The sequence below is a fragment of the Planococcus citri genome, chromosome 2 (genome assembly GCF_950023065.1).
Source record: "Planococcus citri chromosome 2, ihPlaCitr1.1, whole genome shotgun sequence".
NCBI lineage: Eukaryota > Metazoa > Arthropoda > Insecta > Hemiptera > Pseudococcidae > Planococcus > Planococcus citri.
Window position 1 is genome coordinate 3,671,520 of NC_088678.1, and position 11,667 is coordinate 3,683,186.

An 11,667-nucleotide genomic window follows, 5' to 3' on the forward strand; every position below is an offset into this window, starting at 1 on the left:
GATCTCTTAAACTATCCAACCGTTTTTTGTACCTATTGGACACCATTTGAGAATCATTTAGGCGGAGGGAATAGATTATTTTTCATTCAATTCGGATGGGTAATGGCTAAGTAATTGCAATTTTAGTTCATTATTTTAATGCATAAATTCCTAAAAAATGGTAAAGGGGACTTGCAAAACACCTGCCGCTCATTGTACCCTGCTATACCCCCAGTCTATTCCATCTCCGCTTTTCAAATCAGCTGTCTCATTGTACCCTGTTACACCCCTCATCTGTTAGCTGTATATTCCAAGTGGGAGTGGTTTGGTGGGTCCTTTACCCAACAAATAATATATTGTTTTAATGCCCTAACCCACCATGTGAACTCGTAGTCGAATGGTTAGGGCATGTAGGTAGGAATAGACATTGTAGGGTCCCAGGTTCGAATCCCCATCAGGTAGGTAGGTATAGGTGGCAGATTTTTCGTTGGAAATATTGGATAGGTAAATGCTGTGGAGTGAGTACATGATGCTGGTGCAAAAAAAAAACGAATTTTGAACCCTGTAGCCCCCTCATTTTGATTTATAAAAACAAAGTTATGATTATGAAATATGATATCATTTTGCTAAATGAATTTTCATTTCATTTATTCAAATACTTTTTACTATACCTATAGCAGCATAAGTACAGTAAAAATTATCCTAAGATGAGTAATTTTTACTTTTTATGATATAAAAATGGGGAAATATTTTTTGCACGACGAAAAAGGGCGTCATCACGACAAGCATTTTTTCGTTCATAAAAGATGAATGAACGACGAAAAATGATGAAGTTCCACGCCAGATGACGCCCGACAATAAAGTATTTATGAACGACTACGATTTAATATCGAGATAAGCAGTATTCACGACAAAATAATTTCATACACGACAGGACATTATCAGTTCAATTACAATTATATTTTGTACAATTTTTGACAAATAATCAACTGAAGGTTTCTTTCAAAAAAATTTGAGTGAAATTGTGACTGAGTAGAAGAGAACCAAATTGGCCTAAGCGAAGCGAGGGCAAAAGCTTAGGGGAAAAAATGAGAATTTTGAGGATAGATCGGCGATTTTGTCGGCAAATGAACGATAATTAAATACATGATTGTAAAAAATTTGAATTTTTGAAAATGGAAACTAAAATATTGTTGGAATTTTTGTATTTTCTCAACTTTCTTGAATTTCTCACAATTTCCCAAGTTTTTCTTACTTTCACGGAACCGGAGGGAGGCAAACTGTCGCCCCTTAGCCCCCTTTCGCTTCATCCCTGAGGTCAAAAGAGGAAGAGGGGTCGCCCATCAAAGTCCACAAAGCATTACTTTTACGAGTATAAACAGCAATTTTTTACGTACCTACTTCGTTTTTTTGATATCATTTTAATATTTTTTAAACGTTTATTTCTGTCGGTGAAATGCCTGTTTTTGATGGAAAAATTTTGTCGTGCATTGCCTTATATAGGAGTTGAAAGTAATAAAATGTCGTGAATTTTTTAATTGGTCGTTCGATACATTATTTTGTCGTTGGAGTACCTTTCATGTCGGGGTAAGCTCTTTATTGTCGGGAATTTCCTATTTAGTCGTGGTAATGATTTTTCTGGCGTGAAAGTGCCTATGCTTGTTGTGCTGACGCCCCTTTTTGTCGTGGTATTAAATCACACCCTATAAAAATTACTTTAAGATGAGTAATTTTTACACAACTTGGTTTATGTAATTTTTATTATCCTTCTTTAGTAAAAATTATTAAAACAAAAATGATTTTTACTAATGTTATAGCAAAATTTATTAAAATGATGATTTTTACAATAAGATTACAGTAAAAATTATTATTGTAACTGAACAGTTGGAAATTACTGATTTTCAAAACAAATTTTATCATACTTACCTATATTATGTATTTTTGAATGGAATCCAGTTATTGTGCTAAATGTGTAGTCAAAATTTTTTGTAAAAATTATCCATAATTATTTTTTTTGTGTAATTTAGAGGCAATGCGAATTCTTAACATATTTTATGTGATTTAATAATTTTAGAATCAAAGGCAAATTCTGAAAATTGGTTTGAAATTTTATAAATTTGAAGACAATGGAAATTCTAAAAAAAAATATGAAAATTTGTCATTTAGAGACACTGAGACAAGGGTGTATTCAGGGGAGGGGGGTGATTTGGGGGTAGAATCACCCCCCCCCCCAGGACCAAAAAATCCTTAGGTTAATATAATTTCCTACAATTTCTTGCATTGAATCACAATTATTTTTGTTTCTTGAATTATGAATTTACAATGCTTTTGTTTGCTTTCCTTTTTTGAAATTGAAATTTCTGGAAACATATTTTTCGTTATTATAAGGGAGAAAAGGTGCTCCTTTTGCTCCAGCTTACTGATCATTATTGGAGTTGAATAGGTACTTGGATTTTTCTCCCTCATAACGAAAAATATGTTATCCAACTCAGGAGTAAAAATGATTTTCGACAATTTTGAATTATTTTCCTTGCGACGCTTGGGCAATAAACCTCAAAAATTGTCAAAAATCATCATCGCTCCCTAGTTGAACAAACTACTAATTCAAGTCTGAGGATGTGAGGAGTGTCAAGTTAAATCTAGAAAAATCAATTTTACAATCAGAAATGTAGTACAAATTTCTTACTCTTTGGATTGATAAATTTCCAAAATTTTGCCTTCGCTTTGCTCGTGCTTATCTGAATTTCATTATAAATAGGTAAGTATAAACAATTTACTGGAGAAATTTCAAAAACCTCACTCTGATCAACACGATTTTCAAGCTGAAATTCAGCATGAAAATGTCTGCCTTCTATTGAAATTTTTATACATATGAGCCCGTTGGGAATTTTGTGATTTTTGTCCCCTACCTAACTTATGAGTCATTCATCACCCCCCAGGAGGAAATCCTGGATACAGGCTTGCACTGAGAATTCCAAAAATTGATTAAAAGTTCTATAAGTTGTAGATAATGTGAACTTGAAAATGATATGAATTATTGTATGTAATATTATATGAAGATAATGAGAATTCTGAAAAATTAGAGGCATGCACTACTTAGATATGTAATAGCGGTTATAGCTGTAAGAAAGGCAGCTAGCTACGCACACTTTGCAGCAAAGCTTTGCTTAGCTGTCTAGTTTTTCTTAGCATAGATAGGGGCCGAGCTGAGGGGGTTGGAACGTCAAAAAACGCGATGTAACTATAGTCCAGTAACTTAAAAAAAAAAAAAAAAAAAAAAAAAAATAGGGGGTATCGTGAATCTGTAGGTGGCAAACTGATTTTTGGTATAGTGGTCCATTTTGATGTCCTGACAACGAATCCGAAGAGTCCCTTGCTGTCCCTGGTGAGCTTTCCCCTAAATTGCTGATCTTAGCCCCCAAAATCGGTTTTTGACCAAATCTCGAAAAATATTGACTGTAGCGCAAAAATGGTTGAAACAAATGTTGTTCTATATCAAATTTTCCATCAGATGAGCCATCGATCGATTTTCCAGCCCAAAGGGGGGGGGGGGTGCACCTACAGCGCTTCAAACATTAGGAGGTTTGGAATAGCGCTATAATGTTGATGGTTAATATTGATTGTAATACCTTCAATCGTTGCAAAATGGTACGGGGGTGGTTTTCTTTGTTTTTCGGAGGTACAGAGCGGAGCCCAATGTCACCCCGCCCCCTCCCCCTTCACTATTCAGTTATTTGCCTATATGCGCACGCGGGATGAATTGAAATGCACTAAAAAATGTAAAATTGTCGAATGGAATGTTGATACGAGTTTCAAAAACCAGTTTTAGCGTGTTGTGACCACTTCTCCCCTTTTGTGCATCTTAGCCCCCTCCCCCCATTAGGGGTAACGATAGAGAGGTGGGCGATGCAGCATCGTATTCCTAGTTTAATTCTGAACCAAAATGCCAAGTTTCACTGGGATTGTGTGATATGGTGGTGTTCTATAAGTGTGTTAAAATGAATGGTACTAGTTGGTCGGTGGAGTGAGCAATGAATTCTTTGAGCATTCAGAGCGCTTATTTCACACCAGTTTTTGAAAATCTGAGCTTCTAAACAGTTTTGAAAATTATTGAATGAAAAATTATTCTTTTATAAAATTCAATAAAAAATAAAATTGATATCCAGGTACTTCAAGGAAATTTAAATTTTTGACATAAGTATGTAGCCGATCAAAAATTTCTTCAGATTTTTGGTCAGTTTTTGAGAATGTAATATGGGCTAAAAAATGGGATGAAATCGTGATCGTAGTTCATAGCTATTGACTTATTGTTACCTATTTATTCATAATTTTAATCGTCAAATCTTAGCAGTGACCCTGTGCCAACAGGGGGGGGTCTCGATTCCCCACCCCACCCCTTGGCTACGCATCTGTACGGCATCCTCAATCGGTGTCATTTTGAAAATCAAAACGTGCTAAAAAAATGAGACAACTTCAAAATTTTACCAACTACATATAAGCTACAGAGCTGAAGGTATAATGACGGATAACTTCCAAACTGTACCTATCATCACCCAACGCTTTATTCTGAATCATTACAAAAAATCCACTAAAATTTGTTCGATATGACTCGAAAAAAAAATTCACTAGAATTCAACAATACTAAGAAAAAAATTTGAAATCGATTTGAAATTGCAAAGACTGAGTTTAAAAAATGAAATTCTAAATCACTAGTGGAAAATTTATCCTGAAAATCACCGAGAAAATTTATTAAAAATTACTACCAAAAAAAAAAAAACAAAAAACAAAATCATTTGAAATAATCACGAAAAACATCCAAACTAAACAAACTAGGTAGGTAATTTTTGTTGAGACTACATATTTTGTCATTGAAAATGAAAACTCATATCATTTGAAATCCGAAATCCTCGAGGAAAAATTCATTTTGCATAGGATTTTTAGCAGAAAAAGTTGATTTTAAATCGACACCAGAAATTCCAAGTTTAGTAAAAAAAAAGATGAAATTTTTAAATTACCAAGGAAAAACGTACTATGAAAATTACCTAACTACGCGTGTAATTTATTACAAATTACCTACCACAAAAAAAAATTGTCGAAAATAATCACGAAAAAATTACAAACTAATTCAACGCTGAATAAATTATTCTAAATCACCACGAAAAACGCAATTGGAATCATCATAAACAAAAATTCGTTCGTTAGGTATCACTTGAAAAAAAAAATCAGAATTCAACTGAAAATTCATTTAGCAAAATGATATCATCATATTTCATAATCATAACTTTGTTTTTATAAATCAAAATGAGGGGGCTACAGGGTTCAAAATTCGTTTTTTTTTTGCACCAGCATCATGTACTCACTCCACAGCATTTACCTATCCAATATTTCCAACGAAAAATCTGCCACCTATACCTACCTACCTGATGGGGATTCGAACCTGGGACCCTACAATGTCTATTCCTACCTACATGCCCTAACCATTCGACTACGAGTTCACATGGTGGGTTAGGGCATTAAAACAATATATTATTTGTTGGGTAAAGGACCCACCAAACCACTCCCACTTGGAATATACAGCTAACAGATGAGGGGTGTAACAGGGTACAATGAGACAGCTGATTTGAAAAGCGGAGATGGAATAGACTGGGGGTATAGCAGGGTACAATGAGCGGCAGGTGTTTTGCAAGTCCCCTTTACCATTTTTTAGGAATTTATGCATTAAAATAATGAACTAAAATTGCAATTACTTAGCCATTACCCATCCGAATTGAATGAAAAATAATCTATTCCCTCCGCCTAAATGATTCTCAAATGGTGTCCAATAGGTACAAAAAACGGTTGGATAGTTTAAGAGATCATTCATGTATAATGAAATTTCATTTCTCAAAGCGAAACCAATAGTGTGCTATGCACACTAAAAATGACACATTTTTTGAAATCGTCGTAAAATTTTGCAACTTTTTATCTGGACTATTTTTTGAATGCTAAATTTATTTACTGACAATATTCGTTTGAATGCGTGACTTTAAAAATTTGGAATACAAAAGTTCAACTTTGGGAACCACTGAAATGTGGGGTATCACTAAATGAGAACGGCCATGGGTAGGTATTTCAAGAGTGATCCGATAAGCGTTATTTGAGGCCACAAGCACCCCCCTACCCCCTTTTGGTTGGGATTTATTGGCCAAAACAGATGACAACGTAGGTGCTCAATTTTCACAACTTTGGGAACCCCTGGATCGGTTTTGCAATTCGATCTCAAAAATGTAATGGTGGTTTCGGGGTCGGGAAATGATCCCCTTTTGAGGAAATATCGCGAAAATTGTATATCTTTCCGGTCCCATTGTTTTGCGATTTTGAAAGGATAGACCAACATGGTACCCCTACTAACGTTCTTTGCAAAAGTTACAATAAATTTCGATACAGTTCTACACGATACCATGTTTTTGAAAATATCTAGAAAATTTTTCAAAGTTTTCTCATGCCTTACTTACTTACTTGCTTACTTATTTCAAGTTTGTTGGTAGGTACATATAAGTACTCATCTTTCTTTAAATTTAATTCAAACACGTATAACATAGGTAGCCAAAAAAATATTATGTATGAGGAAAATTATTAGGTTTATTTTTGTGAAAAATAAAGGTCTGTAAAATTAGGTATATCTATGATAAATTAACATTATTACTTATAGGTACTTACTTACGTTAATTTTTTCTTAAAAATAGAGGTCTGTAAATTTATATGTAGATTTTTTTCTTAATAACTACCTATACCTATCTAGTGAGGGCTCCAAACTATTCAGTGTCACCGTCATAACCTGATGGATCTGGTGGAGGTTGCCAGACCGAGCCAAATATGCCGTTAGGGTCTATATCTGGTGCGATCACAACAGTGTCTGAAAAACATAAATAGGTGTATAGGTAATCATTAACAACATGAAGTGACTGCATATACCTACGTTTGTTTTATGAAATCATAATTTGAAAACATTTTTGGCAGGTCGGTAGTACCTGGATACCAGTCGTTTGTTAGATAGATAGCTAAGTTAAAGTACTGTATATTCTCATAGTTTGTAAACAAAAAAAAAAAAAAAAAAAAGGGAATGATAAAAACAAGAAACAAAATAAGACTTTTGCTAAACACTATACCTCCTTTGAAGTCTGTAATCTTGATAAGAAAGGTGCCAAAATATTCTTCGCGATTTTTTCTTTTTTAGAATTTATTCTAACTTCTACCAGTTGATTTTGAAAGTCGAACGAGCTGCTTTGTCCTACTTTCTCCTTAAATCTTATTTAAGCATTGATTTTTCATAATTCCATAAGGATTATACCTTGGTATGTATTATGAGCATATTATTATTATGTACTTCATAATCATAATGAATTTAAAAAAATTGTAATGCGCAATGAAATCGTTAATTTTTTTTTTAATGGCAAACTAATCATCACGGATTTAATTGCGTTGTAAAAATCAAGTGATGCTGTTAAGCAGCCCTAACCTAAAGTTCTAGATTAGGGAAGTATACGCATACGCCATTTTGGTTCGACACAACGGATGTAAACAACATTAGAACGTATGTACGCATACAATCTTACGTGTAAAAAATGCAATTTTTTCGATTGTTCGCGGGTTCGGGTGAATTTTTAAGTAGTTTCCAGCTAAAGACAATGAAATTTCCTATCGATTGATGTTAAATTTTTGTTATTTCGCGCAAAATTGACGATTTTCTGAATACTTATATTATCCGATTTTTTCATACTATATGTGTCAACTTTAAACTAAAAATACTCGAAATCTTCAGTGAACACACAGGTATTTTAATATAGCAAAATGTTCGTAATTTCTTCGTCTTTAAAATGAGTGTTTATCGAAAGCTCTACATGCAACCGTTCAAAAGTTGTAGAAGTTTAAAGTTGCGAAAACAATGCAAAAACCAACCGCGGATGGTAAGTATTGAACTTTGAACTAGAATTACTCAAAATTTTCAACGAACACATAGGTATATTAATACAGCAAAACGTTCGTTATTTTATCCTTTTTAAAATGGGTCTTTACCGAAAGCTCTACCTTCTACCGTTCAAAAATTCTTGAAGATCAGAGTTGCGGAAAATGTTCTACAATCAACACTAAGTGACTGATAACAGTGATAACACAATTTGAACACTTTCCGCAACTTTGATCTTCAAGAATTTTTGAACGGTAGAAGGTAGAGCTTTCGGTAAAGACCCATTTTAAAAAGGATAAAATAACGAACGTTTTGCTGTATTAATATACCTATGTGTTCGTTGAAAATTTTGAGTAATTCTAGTTCAAAGTTCAATACTTACCATCCGCGGTTGGTTTTTGCATTGTTTTCGCAACTTTAAACTTCTACAACTTTTGAACGGTTGCATGTAGAGCTTTCGATAAACACTCATTTTAAAGACGAAGAAATTACGAACATTTTGCTACATTAAAATACCTGTGTGTTCACTGAAGATTTCGAGTATTTTTAGTTTAAAGTTGACACATATAGTATGAAAAAATCGGATAATATAAGTATTCAGAAAATCGTCAATTTTGCGCGAAATAACAAAAATTTAACATCAATCGATAGGAAATTTCATTGTCTTTAGCTGGAAACTACTTAAAAATTCACCCGAACCCGCGAACAATCGAAAAAATTGCATTTTTTACACGTAAGATTGTATGCGTACATACGTTCTAATGTTGTTTACATCCGTTGTGTCGAACCAAAATGGCGTATGCGTATACTTCCCTAATCTAGAACTTTACCCTAACCTACCGAAGAGGAATTTTTTCTGAGTTGATTTTTATACTTACCTAATTGAGTAGTAGTATTTTTTTTTTTTTTTTTTCATTAAAAAATAATTTTTAACATTGTTTTCCATATGTTATAGAAATCTGATTTCGAGAATTTTGAATAATGGTTTTTCTCACGAACCCGGATGATATTTGAAAATTATTGAATGAAAAATTATTCTTTCATAAAATTCAATAAAAAATAAAATTGATATCCAGGTACTTTTACTTTGTCATTTTTTGACTTCAATTTCTTTGGGATGATATTTTTTCAAAAAATGTATGAACAATTTTCAAGGAAATTTAAATTTTTGACATAAGTATGTAGCCGATCAAAAATTTCTTCAGATTTTTGGTCAATTTTTGAGAATGTAATACGGGCTAAAAAATGGGATGAAATCGTGATCGTAGTTCATAGCTATTGACTTATTGTTACATATTTATTCATAATTTTAATCGTCAAATTTTAGCAGTGACCCTGTGCCAATTGGGGGGGGGGGTGTCTCGATTCCCCCCCATCCCTTGGCTACGCCTCTGTACGGTATCCTCAACCGGTGTAATTTTGAGAATCAAAACGTGCTAAAAAAAATGAGACGACTTCAAAATTTTACAAACTACCTACATACATATAAGCTACAGAGCTGAAGGTATAATGACGGATAACTTCCAAACTGTACCTATCATCACCGAACGCTTTATTCTGAATCATTACGAAAAATCCACTAAAATTTGTTCGATATGACTCGAAAAAAAAATTCACTAGAATTCAACAATACTAAGAAAAAAATTTGAAATCGATTTGAAATTGCAAAGACTGAGTTTAAAAAATGAAATTCTAAATCACTAGTGGAAAATTTATCCTGAAAATCACCGAGAAAATTTATTAAAAATTACTACCAAAAAAAAAAAACAAAAAACAAAATCATTTGAAATAATCACGAAAAACATCCAAACTAAACAAACTAGGTAGGTAATTTTTGTTGAGACTACATATTTTGTCATTGAAAATGAAAACTCATATCATTTGAAATCCGAAATCCTCGAGGAAAAATTCATTTTGCATAGGATTTTTAGCAGAAAAAGTTGATTTTAAATCGACACCAAAAATTCCAAGTTTAGTAAAAAAAAAAAAAGATGAAATTTTTAAATTACCAAGGAAAAACGTACTATGAAAATTACCTAACTACGCGTGTAATTTATTACAAATTACCTACCACAAAAAAAAATTGTCGAAAATAATCACGAAAAAATTACAAACTAATTCAACGCTGAATAAATTATTCTAAATCACCACGAAAAACGCAATTGGAATCATCATAAACAAAAATTCGTTCGTTAGGTATCACTTGAAAAAAAAATCAGAATTCAACGCTAAAAAACCAATTTGAAATCAATTCGAACAAACAGTTGAAATTCTCAAAAATCGCGCTGAAAAAATATTGAAAAATCGTGTGCGTTTTGCTGGCGAATCCAGTGATGATTTTTTTTGTTTTCATTTTTTCCACCACGATTTTTGCATAATAGTTGCATTTGAATAGAACGCGAATTCAAAAGAGTTTTTTTCAAGATTTTTCACGAGATTTTTGCATTTACTTTTTCGGGGTTGGATTTTCTGAGAGACTTATTCGAGAATAGTTTCCTCAAAAACCGAGTGCGGGGCACGAGTTTAATAGGTACTTTTTCGGAGATTTTTTTGGCGGATACATCTTGTTCAAGCAGAAAATAAATTAGATAATTTAGAAATTATGAAAGATTAACCAAGTACTTACATTTAACAGAATAAAGTTGTAAGGCTGAAATTAAGAAGAAGCGCAATTATGAAATTTATTTTTCAGTTGAATGTAATGGATTTTTAAATAATAGTAGATATACTAAACGAAGGTACACATACTCACCTATAAGCAATAAAATGAAAAAATACGATTTGATAGCCATCATGACTTTTGATTTGAATCGGGTATGTAGGTAATGCTTCTATCACACGAACGTCTGAATTAATGCAACTGAACAACAAACTTCTGATTCTGAATATGTATACCTAGGTAGGTACCCAGTAGTCTTTGTGATTCCGCTGTCACACGAGCTTCGGAAAAACGAACTGCGAGATAGGACTGGAAAACAACTGTGTGAAAAACCTATCGCATCTGGTTATTTTATAATCGAAAAATCTCTGACTCGTGACCGCCTTAAACCCCTCGACGACGAATCAAAAAATTTAGCAGAATTCCGGCCAATCTGTGTAAACGCAAGGTGCTGCGATGCCATAAGGATGCGTAAGCATTTGTCCTTGAAACCGTTCACCGATGAACTGTAAGAGTGTTTCTCATCGCTGAAATCTGTGTTTACCTAAAAGATGAAGTGCTCGAAACTCATGGTACTTGTAATTCGATGCATGAGTCAGTGTCGCGTAAATCATATCATTTCAATGTTTCGATGGATACCTGCGCCGTATTGTACGAACTTGAGAAAAAAACAACAACTGTAGAACACCTGTTGTTCTCAGTTGCTTTGAACATCTGAAATTTGAATGCACGAAGTACGTCGATTTGAAATCTGCGTGTAGGTTGTTTTTCTTATTCGATTGTACCAGCTTCGTAACGGGCAATTGAAATTGACACAAAATGATTAAAGATTTCCATGGTGTTAACAGGCGTGCATCATTCCCACTCTATTTCACTGCTCGAATTTCTGAAGTTGGAAAAGGTCTCATACTACTGAAGCCGAGATAATGTAGATTAGGTAGTAGGTAAGGTGCACCGGGGCAAGTCAGAATGATTTTTCGCAATTTCAACTTTGACCAGCTGTTACTCCCCTTCTAATGAACCAATATGGATCAAATTTATTATGTAGGTTCCCATAAGGGTTCTTAACTTATGGTAAAAATTT

General features: G+C 33.4%; 1 long non-coding RNA gene across 1 annotated transcript; it reads right to left on the reverse strand.

Annotated features, from left to right (window-relative positions):
* Window positions 1-6,581: 6,581 nt before the first annotated feature.
* Window positions 6,582-10,929, reverse strand: LOC135834227 (uncharacterized). The gene is made up of 3 exons (XR_010556619.1): window positions 10,677-10,929; window positions 10,551-10,574; window positions 6,582-6,874 (listed from the first exon to the last, which is right to left on the reverse strand). It is a non-coding gene; the product is annotated as an uncharacterized LOC135834227 (long non-coding RNA).
* Between the last annotated feature and the right edge of the window lie 738 nt (window positions 10,930-11,667).